Source organism: Colossoma macropomum, unplaced genomic scaffold (assembly GCF_904425465.1).
Source record: "Colossoma macropomum unplaced genomic scaffold, Colossoma_macropomum, whole genome shotgun sequence".
Classification (NCBI taxonomy): domain Eukaryota; kingdom Metazoa; phylum Chordata; class Actinopteri; order Characiformes; family Serrasalmidae; genus Colossoma; species Colossoma macropomum.
In genome coordinates, this window is record NW_023494789.1 from 33,674,093 (window position 1) to 33,692,230 (window position 18,138).

At 39.9% G+C, this 18,138-nt stretch overlaps 1 protein-coding gene across 5 annotated transcripts in view; it reads right to left on the reverse strand.

Annotated features, from left to right (window-relative positions):
* The window catches only part of plxnb1b (plexin b1b), a 111,589-nt gene that overhangs the window by 84,661 nt on the left and 8,790 nt on the right, over window positions 1–18,138 (reverse strand). The window contains exon 1 of one of the 5 annotated variants that reach the window (XM_036571057.1): window positions 15,512–15,587. The exons of the other annotated variants lie outside the window; for them this stretch is intronic. The gene's annotated coding sequence lies outside the window, so the exon portion shown is untranslated. Of the gene's footprint in view, window positions 1–15,511; window positions 15,588–18,138 lie in introns of those variants that run through there. 5 annotated transcript variants of the gene reach the window in all.

Below are 18,138 nucleotides of genomic sequence, written 5' to 3' on the forward strand. Positions count from 1 at the left end.
ACCTTTCTAACCCCAAAACACAAAATCATTCTTAGTCTCATTATTTAGTCTAAATAAACAAGCAAATAACGCCAGGGATTGGCTTTGTGTGTGACTGAGAATAGCATGTGAACAGCCTACATTATCAGCTGCAGTTTATCTGCCCATTTCCATTAGCGTAGCTTATTTAGCTCAAAAGGTCAGTCCTGACGTGAAAAGGTCCACTTTCAACAAGCCCCTTACAAACTCAACAGATGAGTGCCTCAAACACACACACACACACACACACACACACACACACACACACACACACACACAAACACACAACCAGTGTGTCAGGCACTCTTTCAGGCTACCACAGAAATCACATAAAATTAATGAATGGAATACAGGACAAGACGATGTGTGAGTATGAGAGTGAGACAGAGAGCAGAGCAAAGAGAAAGAGAGAAAGAGAGTGCGCGCGAGAGAGAGAGAGAGAGAGAGAGAGAGAGAGAGAGAGAGATAGAGAACAAGCACGGGAGCAAGACAGAGTGAGAGTAAGACAGACAGACAAAGGTCAGTAGGGTACGGGGAAGGCAATACAAATAAAGCTAGTCATGACCAAAGCTGGTCAGTTGGTATTATTATTATTATTATTATTATTATTATTATTACTACTACTATTAGTTTTGACCGACATTTGTTGACGTATTTATTGTAGTCTGGAAGATCAGAATGTTTAGGGCTTCTCTGCTAAGATGCCTGCATTTGAAATCTCTACAAATAAATGTTATTAGTTTATAGATGTTTATGAGTTGCCATCAACATAAAACGTATCATATATTGGCATCAGCCCAGAAATCCCGTATTCGGTGAATCCCTACATATTTGTGTAGAAAACTGATTACAGCTGTTTTTCTGTATTTCTTACAATTAGATTAATTTCTTATGCTATGAGTCCTTTATGGCATTAAAGATCCTGAGCTACTTTTTGCGTGACTGAGCCATCACACCAGCGTCTATGAGCACGAATGTGTGCGCAACAAAGAAAAACGAGTGTGAGAAAGAATGAGCAAGCTTAGTGTCCAGGGATGCAAGGGGGGTGTTTCCCGGTGTCTCTCTCTTAAAAATGAGAGAGAGAATGAACCCATTCGTTTGTGTCTAGAGTAGAACCAAGAGCTTTAAAAATCAATGACAAAGCGCTGTTCTATCAGCCAAGACAATCAATAAGGAAATAGAATCCAGCTGAATTTGTGACAATACAATAGCTCATTGATTTCCATTGTTAACATGCAGATGTTACACTGGCAAAATTATGATTTATGGTAATTAGCATTTTCAGACTACATACAGTGCAGACAGCAAATGATGTCAATTTGCCCAAAGATCTTCTTTTTCAGTAGAATTACCAGCCAACCAAACCCATAAAAGAATTCGCTCTTTTGGCCTAGAGTGAAGCTCGACCAACCATTCTGTCCAGAAACCCTGCTGGGCTAAGACTCGTTAGTTAATTACGAAGTCCAATAGGAGTATAAAAAATAGGGGGAGGGATATTCTGAGGAATTTTCCATCTGAATGAACAAAAACAAACAGGGAGACTGGGGCGCGCAGCAGAACGACACCGCTCCAATTCCACAACTCGTCTATCATTGCGGGGATTCTAGAACGCGGCCATAAGCTTCTGTTCCAATTCAAACAGGATCACGTCAAGAGTGAGCGCAGTCAACTCGGCCATGAATGTGAGCCTTCTCTGCTGCATCAGGAGATTGGTAAACATTCTTTAGTCATGGCCTTGTTTTGGAGGGTTAAGCGGTTCGTTATCTTTAAGAAATACAGGGACACTGTGTATGGCAGAGAGTTCTATTCAAGACCATCAGGAGGAATCTGACCTAAATTGTTGCAGAAACAGGACAAATACAAAAGCAAATACAACGTCTCATTAGTTCGTTGTCAGGACTGATGAATGAACTTGGGTATTATTATTAAAATGAAGTAGCTTTTATCCTTGGCCATGGAAAACATCTCCATCATTCCCATCTCTAAACCCCTGCCTGCATGATAAGGACAAAATACTAGTATTGTGATTATTCTAAAACATACTGGAACTGTGATGCACCTTGAAATAGATGCATTGATTAATCAGTAATTTTGCCAGGATAAAAGTTGGCCAGCATTATTTTTTACCAAAGTAATACTTCTGTTGGATTAGATGATTCCTTGGCTCATTGAAACAACCACAGAAAAACTCATCTGTAACTCTTGTGCTGTCTATTGCATTATTTTGCTACATCAGTGTTGCAAAGGCCTAAACTGTGATAATGATCAAACAATATGTTGTGCAGCCCTGTTACAGAGGTATGAAAGACCTTCACAGATCATAAACATCAAAAATCAACACAACCTTGTTCTTCATGTCAAATCAATTCCACTTCTTTAAAGAACTCCCATGTTTCACGCTGAAGAGCAAACAAATGAGGTCCACCCTCATTAGCAGAGTGTAGGGGCGAGTTCTCTTTCTGGCTGTTATTTGGGACATGCTGTGATATTGACTGATTACTAAGCCACAGTGATCAATAAGCACCGATTTAGAGCTCAGCCCAACTCTGTAGATTGAGTTATAGGACCGCAAACCTCACACTGACAGTATCTCAAACTGCAGGCTGGAACTGGGGTCATGATAAGGGTACTTGAAGCCTGACCTTTTATTGACACACTCTCCCTTCAGGGTTTATCTTTAAGATCGTAATTGACCCCAACCCTAACCATGACCCTGAGCCAAAGTACCCAATTAAAAAGCTCGTTTACAACAGCATTATCTCTAATTTACATTTTTAAAATGTCATAAAATGTGTTGGTTATAAGCTCATAGGCCTGAGGCTCAGCAATCATATCCATATCGACAGATATTTGTTAAAATAAACAAACAAATGATCAGCAACAGACAAATACATTGGCAGGTATGTTCATGAAAAATATCAGATGGTGGCATTAGCCAGAATTCCTAGACAGCATATTATCTTTTTATCACAAACAGAAAAGATGTACTATTGAACAACAGCATAAGAAAGCTTCTGCTTTTCTGTCACTATTGTAAGTTAAACTGAATGAAGAAGAAAAAACAGAGCACAAAAATAAACTGAGTACATCCCAGTCTTATGAAAAATGTCCACAAATCCTCAAATACACAGAAAGAGATCATTTCAGAGAAATATGACTCGGCCTTGAGAATGCAGCGACTGCAAAATAACAGAAGTATAATTGCCAGTGCCCCGTGCGTGTGTGTGCAAGATAAGTGTGTATATTTGGAAGCCGCTGCTTAACATTTTTGGGCTAACCCCTGAACTGGAGGAATGTTCTAAAGCCACATGCTGGCCATGCATGCCCGGACACCTCAGACAGTGAATAAGCAAGTCAGCGAGAAAGAGTGGATATGAAAGAGAGAAAAGCACACTGAGGATAGCTGGTGACTGAGAGTGAAAGCAGGCTGGGTGTAGAGGAAGGTAGAGTAAGAACGAAAATGGAGAAATAAAAGTTCATTTTAGTTTTCTTAATCGTACAACAAGTATACAACAAGTGTGTCCTTGTACAGACTTTGCTACCAGTGATTTATACAGCTGCTTCTCATTAAGTGATCAGGGTTTTACACATCCTCTGTGCTCTTCAACTCCAAGAGCATGCACATATGTGTGTGTGTGTGGGTGTGTGTGTGTGCGCGCGTGTGTGTGTGTGTGTGTGTGTAAATAGACTTCTACGAGTGTTTAACACATGGCACTTTATGGGTGCACACTGCCGTTACAAGTGAACAACTGTCCAAAGAACATAACTTAAAAAACACAGTAGCTATGGGGATTAGAATGGCCATAAGAAAAGCACTGCAGGGCAATGGAACGTCTATTTCTAAGAAAAATCCAATCCCTCTGGCTCCATCTCTTAAGCTGCACTGAGAAGAAAGCAAAAGCCCAGCACAATAACTGCGCAAAACGGCAAAAAGGGCTGATTCCACAGAATAGAGTTTGATAGTATATAATATATTCCTGAAGTTTTAAAATGCATCATTTACTTCCCAACCCAAACAGTCCCTATATGGCAACTAAACTGCAAAAACGGCCTATTTTAATGTAAATTAATTGCTTTTGTGATGTCATGAAACCCAACTTGGACATATATCCACTTATTCACCCTACAGCAGTTTAGCCCACCCAACTTTACTGACGTTATAACAAGTGCTTCAGCCTGCTTTCTGAACAAGGCACAATACAGGGCAGCCAATCAGTACAGCATACCAGCCTTAAGTCAAACAGCCTGTTTAATTCTACGGGATAAAGAAAGCTCTGAAAATGTTCATGTAAGAGTGAATTATGACTGTTTTCGGTACATAAACCCTCACAGATATCAAACGTGAACCTCACAGAAAAACATAAGATACAAGAAAAATGTAGGATATGGGCCCTTTATCATGCCCTCTGTTCAAATCAGTTGTAGCTCTAAATGCACACCAGTCTCATCACCACAGAAGCCTCCATTTATAAATTCATTTAGTTTAATTAGTTAACATCATAACGTACAGCAGTCAGAAGGTTAAAATACTGAATTTACTGTAGTACGAAGGTTAATACACTCAGACTTGCCACCAATCCCTACAAACACAAGACAGACCACTTAGAAAGATTTGTAAGTGGAACAAATTTGGAATTTTGTTTCACTAGTGCCACACAATATATAGTTAGTTAATCATTATCATTGTATTGCCTTTGCAATTCCAATATCACAGAATGCTACAATATGCAAATGAGTCCTCTTTCTTTGTTCTTGACAATTCCAGTTCCAGATGAGCTTCTGTGGGTATTCTGATGAATCAAGGTACTCCTGTAATCCAAAGCAAATTATTTCGGTCAAAATAGTGCAGCTGAATCTTCAACCATGCCATACTACTGATTTACCAATGTACTGTCATTATACTGCAACACGCATCATAATTACAGTATGTAAAAATATAACCACAATATTTTGTCCATATCATGCAACCCTAATATCAATGACTTCAGAATGCTCCACAATATATTAAAACAGTTGCAACAGACTACAATAGTTGTTATACAGCTAAAAGATTAACGCAGATACCATGAAAGCAGAACAAAGGGACCTGGAGGAAAAAGTGTGTGCAGGAAAAGTAATATGCAGAGCTGTCTACACCATGCACACTGCACAAACCTTGACGAGTGACAGCTTCATAAAGGCAACAGATGGCAAACAGCCAGCAACCTCAGCCGCCAATCAAACCACAACATAACCTCCGCCCACAGCAGAAGGGTCTATAACGTGTGGGTAGTCCTAACAATACAACAGGGTGGTGCTGATGTTCTGGGGAAAAAGGACACCTATTGTGATGACAGAGACACCACAGCACACATCCTGAACATGAAAATACTTCATCACCATTAAAGTCTGGGTACAGCCAGACCTGCGTGTTTTTGGAAGTCTTTGAATGCTATGAAGGCCTGTCAAAATTGTGAAATTTTAGCTGATGGTTAATAGACACATTAATAACAACTTAGTTGTCTTTTTTCAGTTCATTGTATGCAACTATTAAAGTACAAGCCTAAAGTGGTCAAATTAGCTGGTTAGCTGTCGTGCTTCCTAGCTGTTGATACTTGCTATAGCTCATAACTGACGACAGAAACTGCTCAAGCTCAAACACTCAAACATTACTCAGCTCGGCCTTCTAAAGATGTTATTGCACTCGTGAAAAGTTAAAACTTTTGTTGTTTTCATAGAACCCATGATGTGTGTCAATAATTCTGATTTCCACAATTTATGAGCCATAATGCTGAAAGATCTGTCCCCAGCAGTGACCAATCTGAATTTAGGGACAGACAGAAACCCAGCTTTAGAAGACCTTAGCATTCAGGCAGGGCATCAGGGATGAAGGAGGTCAGCTAAATAGCAGGGTGCTAAACCATGTAGAGATTTATATGCATGCAGCAGCAGTTTAAAGGAGTAGGGTAGGTAGCCAGATAGGTAAGTGAAATAGCGTAGGCAGTTTGCTTTATAAATAAATAAATAAATAACATTGTTTATAACCTATAAATCACTTCTTGTTAATATCTATAACGGCTAAAGCTCAACTATGTGAAGCAGCCTAAAGCTACTGTTACTGCAGCTGTGTTGTATTTTTTGTTTTTAATGATTGACGTGTTCACAGCATAAAAATCTTTTAATTCCCCATTCATATTTTCTGAGAGAAGCCGCTATGTGTGTGGAAGGCTGCAGCACGGCTTTATCAATTTAACAAGCACGAACACGGGTAAGAAAATAAAAGATCTACCTCGCTCTGCCACAGAATGTACTAAAGCCAGACAGTAGATCATGGATGATTCAGAATATGATACAACATTACACATTAAAAGAAATCTTGCAAGACAAATATAACTACTTTTAGCACATTGTGAATCACGGACTGTCTGTTTTTGGTCACTTAAATCATACAAATTGATGAACAATTGCGACAGATGGAAACTATCAGTAACTGATTATCAGTTGGCTCAAGTCTACTGCATATATAGTAGCAGCAGTCATCATGAAGTCTGAATTTGGTCCAGTTTTTGTGCATGGCTCCAGTGCAAAGATAAATAAGCAAACATGTCTTGGTTAATCGATTCATATTTAAAGGAAAGGAAAACCTATGCAAATTTAAGCTTTCGCCAAACTATTACATCTGTACATGCATTGTTACATTGCAGAGTCAAGTTTGAGGGGAAAACAAAGACTGACATCCTTCACCTGCCCTCGGGGGCTTTTCTGGTGTGTGTTCATGTCTGTGTGTGTTGGAGGAGGAGAGAATTCAGGCCATAAAATTTTTACTGTTTAAGAGCTGTAGCTTTAAACCAACCTCCTACCAGGCACTACATGAGGTAAACTTCCAGGGCTCGCTGTCCCAAAGGCCCCATTCAAGTTCACACTGAGACAGGCACTAAGAAAATCACTGCCGAATAAAACAGCAAGTGTTCCCACATTTCTGTAGAGGCAAGGAGCGAATGCCTCCACCCCTTACTCACCCTTTCCCCTCCCTGAGGGTGTGTGTCTAATTGTGTGTGTACAAAAGTGTGCATGTGTGTGTGTGCAAGTGGAGACAGGATCAGGGACACCTGCTAGCCTTAGGACAATCTTTCACGTCCAAATTCAGAGCAGTTCACACAAACCAACTCATCTGAAAAAGATTACAAATGGTTAAAGTTTGAGGCTACAGGCTATTTAACTGTCTTTGCCTTTCCTCAGTACTTCATTCACATAAAATCCAACAAAATCGGTCTTGCTCACTATAATTCCTACAAATTCTTCAGGAGATTGGGTTGCCAGAGCAGCCTTGTATCGCATTATGTTTCAAATCACACCAGTCAGAACAGAAAAACCTCTCAAACCTTGTCAGCTGTAGACTTGTCACTTGATTTTGCCTTGTGTTCTATATTAATATATGTACCAAGAAACATTGTAATTATAATAACTATGAATAATGACCATTTTCACTATGTCTTTAAAACTGATATATGTAGATGATCTCTGTTCTGATTGGCTGCTTTGTACTGTGCCTCAATCAAAAAGCAGTCTGACTGCTTCAACCTGAAGGGGTGGAGCTAAACTGCTGTAGTCTGAATCGGCGGATATATAAAAAGGGCTGGTTTTTGTGACATCACATCAACAGTTAATCCAAAAACAGCCTGGTTTTGCCACTTAAATCCCATTGATGGACCGTATGTGTACAGAATAAGGAAGTGAATGGTATGTTTAGAAACTTGTTAACATACTATGATGTTAAATAAAGTTTACTTAGGTTATCAAACCTATTTCAAAAACTAAAAAAAAGGTTTCCATGACATCCTATTGCAATTTATGTTGAAACCTGCACCAAGAGAAATTTGGATCATCTAAACATAGCACTACAGTGGTTAGTTTAACTGATTAAAAATACTTCTGTGGACTTTTAGTCAGGGATGGGGGAAAAGCTAAGTAGCACACTACTTTTTGTAGTTAACTACAATTTTTTGTAGCTAATAGCTGTAGCGCCTACAATTTTTTGTGTAGCTATAGAGATCATTTTTGCTGCAATTCCGCTACAGGCTTCAGGCAATCCGCACAAAATGTGAACCACAGAACACGGTTGTTAACTGGGCTGGTGGCGACTGTGCAATCCTGACTGAGCAGCGGACAGTTCGAGCAAACGGTCACGCACTGGGCCCCACTCGCTGATCACCCCTTAATAGTAGGCTTAGCTCAGGGGTCGGCAACCAAAATGTTAAGAAGAGCCATTTTGTCCTTTCAGCAAAAATGAAACCACCCTGGGAGCCGCAACATTTTATGTCTGGTTTACTATCTTGGATGTAAATACGTCTCAGTATGTGTTAATGTACTAGTACAGGCTAAAAATATAATACAAATGAAAACACAGACTTACTTTGCTCTGCTTTAACCTTTAGCTCAGCTATAGCTGCTTTTCTCACACTTCATGAAACTTCTCCATGAGTTTCTTGTAAAATATCTCTCAATGTTTTACTTTTTGCAAGGCTGAAGTCGCTTCTCATTCTCCAGCTTCTCATTCAAATTGCCCCGTTCCACACTCAATGGTGCCTGAGGCGCCAGATTGTACTGCTTGGCCATTTAAGGTGGAACAGGACAATTCGAACAAGAAGCTGGCGAATGAGAAGCTGATTCAGCTTCGCGAGTTGTTGTGGAGCCAGAACAGCTCTGCAGCAGTGGAGAGATTATTCAGGCCTGATTCTCACCCCAAACAGAGCCAGAGTTACTGATGAGAACTTTGAGGCAAAAGTGTTACCAAAGTTTAAACAACTCTGAATGTCATGTCTGTACAGATCTTGCCGAAATGTTTAAATTGGAGCAGTTTTATTTCAACAGTTGACAATTCTTTGCACAAAGTTGTTTGGTTTGTATTCGTTTATTTTTGTTGAAGGAAAAACCTGGAATGATTGACTTTGTCTTTAGTCTTAATTTTTGTTGGATATCGCGCCTCTGTTGTGTAAGTTTGAGGGTTGATTACACTTAAATTCACTTTTTGGTGATCTTTCTGTATATTTGCAGCTTTTCAATTATATGTTTCTTGCTGGCACATGATTAAATGCAGTGTCTTGTTCACATTTTTAGTTGGGCTTGTTTGGTGTGTCGGGTGGAGATTCACAAAGATTGACAGTTGCGCTCTTAAAGTAGCTAAAAAGTAGTGCACTACTTTTCAAAAAGTAGCTAAAAAGTAGCCACTACCCTTTTCTGGAAAAGTAGCTACAAAGTAGCTAATTACTAATTTTTCAGTAGCTATCCCAACCCTGCTTTTAGTGTACAGAAACTGTACAGTACTTCACCAAATAATAGTGACAAATATCAGTCAAAACTGAACACCTGTCCAATGCCAATATTTTTTATTTAAGCATAAATCTCCCAACACTGATATGAGTCCGATATTATCATGCATCCCTACTACACAGTTGTTTAACCTGGGGGAAAAAAGCACACCGTAACACGGACCCCTACACACACTTATCAGAAAGTTCCCACAGGCTGGTAGACAGAGCTCCCACTCCTTTAAGAGAAGATAATTTAGGCAAACAGGGTCAGAGAAACAAAGAGAGTGAGAAAGAAAGAGAGAGGGGAGGAGATGAACTGAGAGGGGAGATAAGGAGCACAATGAAAGACAGGGAGTAAAGAAAGCCTCCTGTCATCTGGAACATGACTGTGATTTTTTTTACTGCTTCAATTCCCAAGGTGTCAGGTGGGGACATGCAAACTGGATGTAAATGGTGGTTAGGGAGAAGAAAGCTCTGTCTGCAACGCAGAGAATATGTTTTGTATACATAAAATCCTCAAACAATGATGGCATGCAAAATCCATAGAAATCTCACATAGTGTAGAAAGGCTTTTAATAATGTTTATATTTGTGTAGTTACATCAAAGTCTAAAATGAGGTTTTGTGACAAAAATTAAAGTGAATGTTCAACTAAAAATAACAGTTTTGTTGTTCAGCCAATTTACATTCAGCCAATACATACATCACAATTTTTCCTAAAAGAAAACTAGCTAAAAACTGTAGTAGCAGCTGACTTGTCTCTACCTACAGAATCACAGTAGGTAACAGTATGTCATACACACTCAGACAAAAAAGGTACTGAACTGTCACTGCGGTGGTCCCGCTCTTGTCATTGTGGTGGTACTCTCAGTACCTTTAGTGATGTAACATAATTACACCATATTTCATTGCAAATACATTTTTAAGTTGTAATGACTGCATACACCTGTCTTGTCTTCAGGCTTTTTATTTTTTTGTTTTAAAACATTAGGTTATGAAAAAGGTATAAATATGTACCTTTCCTCTGGGGAAAACTTATTTAAGGTACGCAGCTTGACCTTACAACCACTGCTGTACCTTTAACTGTGCATTTACGCTGAAAAACATACCTGCACAGTACCTTTTTTTCGGACAGTGTATAGTTTCAGAAACCACATAAGTAAGTCAATTTGGTATTACAACAACTTGATGTGGTTTGAGGCAAGTGTGTATTCAGTGCTACTTGGTGAAGTAACGTATAAACTTCCGCTACCTGTAAACTTCAGGCAGTAAACAAACGTTGGCCAATCGATTTTAGTAGCTTTAATATTAGATTTGCACATCTTACAAAATGACCACTATAATTTTTACATGGTTGAATGGCTATAGGGCGGCACGGTGGCGCAGTGGGTAGCACAGTGGGTGGCGCAGTGGGTAGCGCAGTGGGTAGCGCTGTCGCCTCACAGCAAGAATGGCCTGGGTTTGATTCCCGGCCGGGCGACCAGGGTCGTTTCTGTGTGGAGTTTGCCTGTTCTCCCCGTGTCTGCGTGGGTTTCCTCCGGGTACTCCGGTTTCCTCCCACAGTCCAAAAACATGCAGTCAGGCTGAATGGACATGCTAAATTGCCCCTAGGTGTGAGTGTGTGTGTGACTGTGTATGTCTGTCTGTCTGCCCTGTGATGGACTGGTGACCTGTCCAGGGTGTATCCTGCCTTCCACCCAATGACAGCTGGGATAGGCTCCAGCACCCCACCGCGACCCAGAAGGATAAGCGGTTTAGATGATGTATGTATGTATGTATGTATGTATGTATGTATGTATGTATGTATGTATGAATGGCTATATCAACTACTAAGCAACAGCAGCAGCAACAGCAGCTGTTATTAACTAGACACACACAACTATTAATGTGTTGGTCTACTTTCTCTTTTGTCCTGTGCTTGATGGTTGTACAGTTATATAGCTGTTGTATATTGTATTGAAGAGTTTATTGTATGGTGTTTGCATTGTTTGACTGTATTTTTTTAGTGCCTGTCTCAAATGCTGTCTGCTGCTGTTCTATGTTTTAATGTAGCACCGTGTCCTGGAGAAACTACATTTCGTTCCTCTCAACACATTTGTGATGAGAAGAAATAACAATAAAGCTGAATTTCACTTTTATTTTTGAAGCAACAACCACAGCAACACCCGAAGCAACAACCACAGCAGCACCTACAGCAGCACCCACAGCAACACCTACAGCAACACCTACAATCATGACACACCAAAATGCACATTTGATAGTATCTCTAATACTGGTTCTGAGCCTACATAATCATTGGCCCCTGAAGTCGGAGAAAAGCCAAGGTCATTGCAGATGTTTTCTCAAAACTCCACCTTCTACCATCATGTTTTCCTCTCAAACTCTCTCATACACAGGGATTTCTGTTTAGAGCAGTTCTATATGTAGCACAGCAAGCAGGCAGGTAATGTGGAAATTCTTACTGTCATGTCTAAAAGACTGAGGCCCACTATTTCAGCAGAATGTGGTACACATATACTATGGTAAGCAGAATATAGTATATATATAAAAACATTCCCTCAACAAATAGCTGGTGTAAATCAAACAATGCGCTAAGGATGCACCAACGGGAACTGTGGGGTGATGGCCAAATCCAATATTTTCCATGTACATATCTGCCAGTGCCGACACTAAAAAAAACGATTAGAAATGTACACTTATTTGTAGATGTTTTCAAATGCAGAAAAAAAGAGTGTGTAACGTGTAAGTACAATAAATACATCATCAAATATCTGTATAAAAAATAAAAAAATAAATTTATATATATATATATATATATATATATATATATATATATATATATATATATATGCTTTAAGTCTTATTTAAATAAGTAACTGATTTCAAATTGAAAACTTATAAATTCCCAAATAAAGAGCAGATAATGTTGTTTCTATTGAAAGCTTGCAAGTCTGGCTAAAAAAAAAGTACTGGAAATGTCATATGTTCATTTACCCCCCACAGTGTGAGCTTTGGATTAAAAAAAAAAACAAAAAGGTTAATAAAAATCGGTCTTTGGCCAAATTGGCTGTATTCACGGTCGGTGCACCACTACAATATACAATGCACTGCACACAAATACTAAATGGCAGCCTATTTTCATAAGAGTGAGATGAAAAACACTCAGCACACCACATTTCTAAGGCACAGTCAGATTAGTGAACAGCACGGCAGCGTATGTGTGCGCTCTCTAAATCTCCCTAAAGGGAAGAAAAGTGAACAGAGGCTCTCACAGCGAGAGAGGGCTCCCTGGGCAACTAGCGTCCCACCAGATCTTGGCAACAAGTGGCAAAAGGGTTGCTAGGAAACCCCTTAACCATGGGGAGCCCTTCACACACACTCACACACACACCTATTCTCTCTCGCTGTCTCTCTCTCACTTTAACTCCTTCTGTGCCAGGACGCGTGGTGTGCAAAACATGAGAGGAAAGGTATGAGCTTTGAAACAGGCGACAGGCATCCTTTGAACTGTCAGCCCAGAGTGTCAACTAAAAGGAAATGCTGACACATACCTCCTCCCACCCCCAAACATACACAACAACACACACACACACTTTCTGATGGGCCCCAACTGTCAGCCATATGTTACTGAGCAAAGCCAAAAGCTGTCAGATTGCAAATGACTATGTATGCACTATAATAAGAGTATAATCATCTTCCTTTGTCAAAGGTCCAGTCTGGAGTACGATATTGTACTATATAGTATGACGTGTCTACAGCATGGCAAACACATGCGAGTGTTCCAGATGCTTCTGAAAGGTTTTGTGCTTGTAGGTTGCTAAAAGGGGTTGGGGCAGCAAAAGCTGTGATTTGAAGGGCAAATTATTGAAATTATTGACGGCGGTAATCAACACAAAAACAGGTAGACTCAGACATGTTTATGTAAGTTTGTATATTAACTGGAAGAAAGAGGTTTCAGGATATGTTGTTTTCCGCTTATGTTGAGGAATGTGATCAAATTCATTTACAGTGTAATTATTCAACAAATCTGAAACAGAAGTGAAAAGCATGAACTATAAACTGAATTAATGTTCTTATTTGTGTCTGTGTTCATATAAGACAGAGGGGATAGACGGAGAAAGAGAGAGACAGACAGACAGACAGACAGACAGACAGAGAGAGAGACAGCGAGAGAGAACTTAATTAAGGCCCTAAAAGGAAAGTAAAAACTTTTAGCAGTCTGGTCCAACATTCATCCTCTCCTCTCCATAGAAACGTCTTTTCCCAGGCCGAAGAGACTCCTAGGGGGTGTGTGGTAGGTGACAGAGAGAGAGAAGGAGAGAGAGAGAGAGAGAGAGAGAGAGAGAAAGAGAGAGAGAGAGAGAGAGGAGAGAGAGAGAGAGAGAGAGAGAGAGAGAGAGAGAGAGAGAGAGAGAGAGAGAGAAGAGAGAAGAGAGTCGGGGGGGGTTCGGGGTGACTGCCCCAGTGGGTGCTGCTAAACAGCCTAAAAGAAAAATAGAAAACAAAAAGAACCACAGATAGAGGAAGAGAAAGAGAGGGAACAAGTGCACGTAAGGATGTGTATGAGTGTGTATTTGCACAATAGGCAGAAAGCAAAAGAGAGAGTGAGGGAAAGACTGCAAAAAAGCAAAGTTTAAAAAGAAAAAGGAGATAAGCGCAGTCTACCTTTTCACAGAGCTCCATTGGTTCCAGCTTAGCAACAACCGGCTGAAGCGGGGGAATTTATCAAGCACTCCTGCCCCCATTACTAAATACCCCACCACCACTCAGCACAAATCAGTAGTAAGTGAACACTTACATCATCAGAAGGTTATTCTTCTCACACATCCACAGACAGACAAAAATACAGATGTTCATTAGAAAATCGGACACTCCTGCTGCTGCAGGCTGCTAAAATGTTCCAAAATGCTCCTGAGCCCTTACAGCTACAGTCTAAAAAATCAAACTTTCACAATTTTCCACTTAACTGTTTTCAGCCAAGTGTCTTACATTTGTCAGTTTTTAAACCATATAAGTCAGATTTGAATCCTAAATCCTAAACAGTATTTCATACTAGGGAAAAGCTAGAAAAACTTCTCTGCCTGATCCGAACTATGTGGGCAGACTGCACTTTTATTGACAGTGGTGTAGCCATAGCAACTTAAACCCCTCTGCTTTTATCATTTTTTAAAGTTCTTATTTTCTGGCACAAGCTGGACTCGGAATATGTGTGAGGTTAGAGTTACATTCAATACAGCAGTGACTGAGGTAAACAAAAAATATATACGGCGCAAACAAAAAATATATACAATTTTTAGAAGGTGGCAAAAATGTTTTCTTTCAATGTAATTAATGTAAAAGGAAAATGTAAAAGGCAGCTGTTGTGTTCAACTGATGTGCCCTCCAAAGCCTAGTTTCACTTGTAAAATAGTAAATCTCATCTTCCGCCAAATTACACACTACTGACACTTCCTTTAAAGCTGAGGTTTACAGCCATTTTACCACATTTAAGGGGTGTTTTAACTGTCACCCAGCCCGATCACTGGTAGCCAGTCAGACACTAAGGAGGCTTTGGTTTGTGCAGGGTGGGGCTGTGGAAAGGAGCTGCTGACGAAAATTCTGCCTAATTCTGAATGGATGGCGGGGGGGATCAGTTGATGCCAGCATCTTGCAATATAGTCCCACCAAACTCAAATCTAACAAAAAAAGCAAAAATATGTCAATTGAAATGACCATCACTGTTCTTTATTTGACAGTTAATTGTATTTTTACACACAAACCTATAACTAAAAGCATTAACCGATTACCAAATTAAGTTGACAGACCCTTCGATGACTGAACATGGTCTGAAGCACATGTGAGATGATTTAGACATGTCGATTGCACAAACGCTAATTGGTGAGGTCTGAGTTTGCATTACCTGTGAGCTATATTAGCCTCTTATCTCCGGTGCAAAGCTCAAAAAGCAAACTTCAAACACCAAAGTTGAGCATTTTCATGAATTTTCATGGCTTTAAATCCTGTAATTACAAGACTAGCCACATCAGTACAAATCAGCAGAGGCAACCAGAAAAAGGAAAAAAAACAACATGCCTTAGCCAGCTTCTCATGCACATGCAAACACTATGCAAAGATGAGAAATAATAACTGGTTCCCACGATTTAATTCCTGCAGAACTGAACGCTTCTTCCACTCTCCTTCACTCACCCTAATGCACGCACACACCTTACGTCCAGCAGCAGCTGGGCTCTTACTGCTGTTTGCCAGCACAGAGATGTGCACTCATCCTCCCTCCTCTTCCTCTGCGTTCCTCCCTCGCTCTCTCCCCCTCTCGCCCGCTCTTATTCGCTGGCCTTTTCAACCTCCACTCCAACAAAGGCACAAAGAAGGCTGCACGGCTTTCTCTCTTTTTACCCCCTGCAGAGTGGGGGCTGCCTACAGGAGAGTAACACACACACACAGCCATCCGCTCTGCAGAGTACAGGCCTGAACGATACACACTGTGAGCCTGAATGTGAGCGTGCACGCACACACACACACACACACACACACACAAAACTCTCCCTTAAAGTTTTCAGTGCAAATTTACATTGCAGTTACTCACAGTAATTAAAAATCAGGTTTCTGCATGCAACTCATACTGGCTCCAATGGGACTGAGGAACGAGAGACAGTGAGGGAGTGGAGGAGTGAAGGAACACAGGGGTGGAGGAGTGGAGGAACAGAGGAGTGGAAGAGATCCCACAGAGACATCCTGTTGGCACAATCCTTCACAACGACCTGTGAGAACAAGATGGCACTCTGAATCCATCAACTCTCCCTCACACACATACACATAAACTGTGTGTGTACATGTGTGGGTGGGTTATTTTTTGTCAAAATAACACAGGCTCATCTTTAATCACGTAATGTCAAAAATTCATGAATGTGTTTTTTATATATTATAAGTTACATTGTGCTTGCACTAGAGACTATAGCAATAAAAGCACAATAAGGACCTTCGTCCACATCATACAGCCCTAACTAGGGCCCCACCGATATGACGGCTTGCCGATAATCTGTTCCTATTGTCTGATAATGACGACTCTCGATTTTATTGCTATTGGCATAAAATATCACTAATAAGGCAGTGATAATCACCTTTTTTGGTCACAATTTTCCAATGCAGTACCACCAGAGAACCCAATATGAGTCACACTCAATCTTACTAATCAATCTAATCTAGGCAATACATGCTGAATTTCTGAATCTGAACACATCCATCACTGTTAAAATGACAAAAACATGTAAACTGTACCCAAATCTACCCTTTAGCATGAGAATAACATTTTTACTGAAGAGAACTATTGAAGAATAAAAAAAGAGGAAACAAGCAGAAACAAAAACCAAAGAATTCTGCATCACTCCTCCCCCAGTGTTCCAACATTTATACTGTTATATTTGCACTGTTTAACAAAATGTATTGAAGTATGAAATTAAAATGAAAAAATAAAAACAGAATTGTATTAGCCAATAATGTCAGTTACTAAAATTTTGAGCCCCCTAAAATCAAATTGTCATATCGGTGAAGCCCGAGTCCTAACATACGCATATATTTTCTAGTTGCTGCAGGAAATGCAGGATTCAACGTGTGAACTTTTGAGGGCCAAATGTTAAACATATTTCATGAGACATCAAAGAGACTTGAGAGAGGCTGTGATATGAGTGGGGGCGGGTGTGTTCATAGTATGCACACACCCTCACACACACCAGCACTGATGCAGGACACCACCTTCCCGCAATATCCTGTGATGAAAACCCACATTACCAAGGAAGCAATGCGAACACACTAAATATGCATGTTATAGACAGCGGTGTGTTATATTATGCCTGAGTTATGAATGTTTAAATATGGCGTTCTGCTTTACAATAATTAGAGCTTAATTTGGAGAATGTTCCAGAAATATCAAAGGAACTAGAGGGTTTGCAGAGCTTGCATATTCTGCTTTTCATCAAAATACAGCCTCATTTGCATGAGCTGAATAATGAAATTGATTCTGTATGTATTTAAACCTTATCTCCAAATTCTGTGTGAAGTAGGGGTCGGCGATATGGCAAAAAATTATATCAAGATACTTCCTGACATTTTTATGATACACAATATGCATCACAATATAAATGCCACATATATAACAATAATAATAAGAATAATAATAATAACAATAATAATAATAATAATAATAAAATATGCCCACATTTGGGGTGAAGTTCTCCTAGGAATAAGTGATTGGGTGCAATTCAGAGTTGGACGCTGAGCTCTTTAACTGTGTGCACAAAAATGTCAGAATAAAAAAAAATAAAAAAAAAGAGAGCTCTGGAAAGCATAAAGGAGGTTTAAGATATCTTGGGACTTGCTTTTGGTTCAAAAACACAGATACAAACCTCACATTCCAGCCAGGAGCAGAACCTTTGGGTTGCTGGGTAAGGACTCTCTGAAAATGTCACTTAAATGCTCTTGTCTTTTTTCCCCACCTGACTCACATCTCTAACTCTCTCTCTCTAGTTTAAAAGATCACATCACTGCAGTTGGCTCTAAAACAGGCTTTTTACAGCTTGCCAGATTGTCCTGGTTACCATTCCTGAGTGGCAGGACCTTTCATTCGTCCCCACAATGTGGCAACAAAACCCCAGGGGTTTATAGGATACATTTCAAATGTTATTAAAATTAGCTGCGTAAAAAAACAGGCTAGATGATTAAAAAGATAAACAAATAACATCAGTGAAATCTTGCACCATTACACTGTCTACTAGAATGTCATTTTTCTACAATCTTGTTCCAGCATCTAAAACATGATAACACGTCTAGACTGGCAG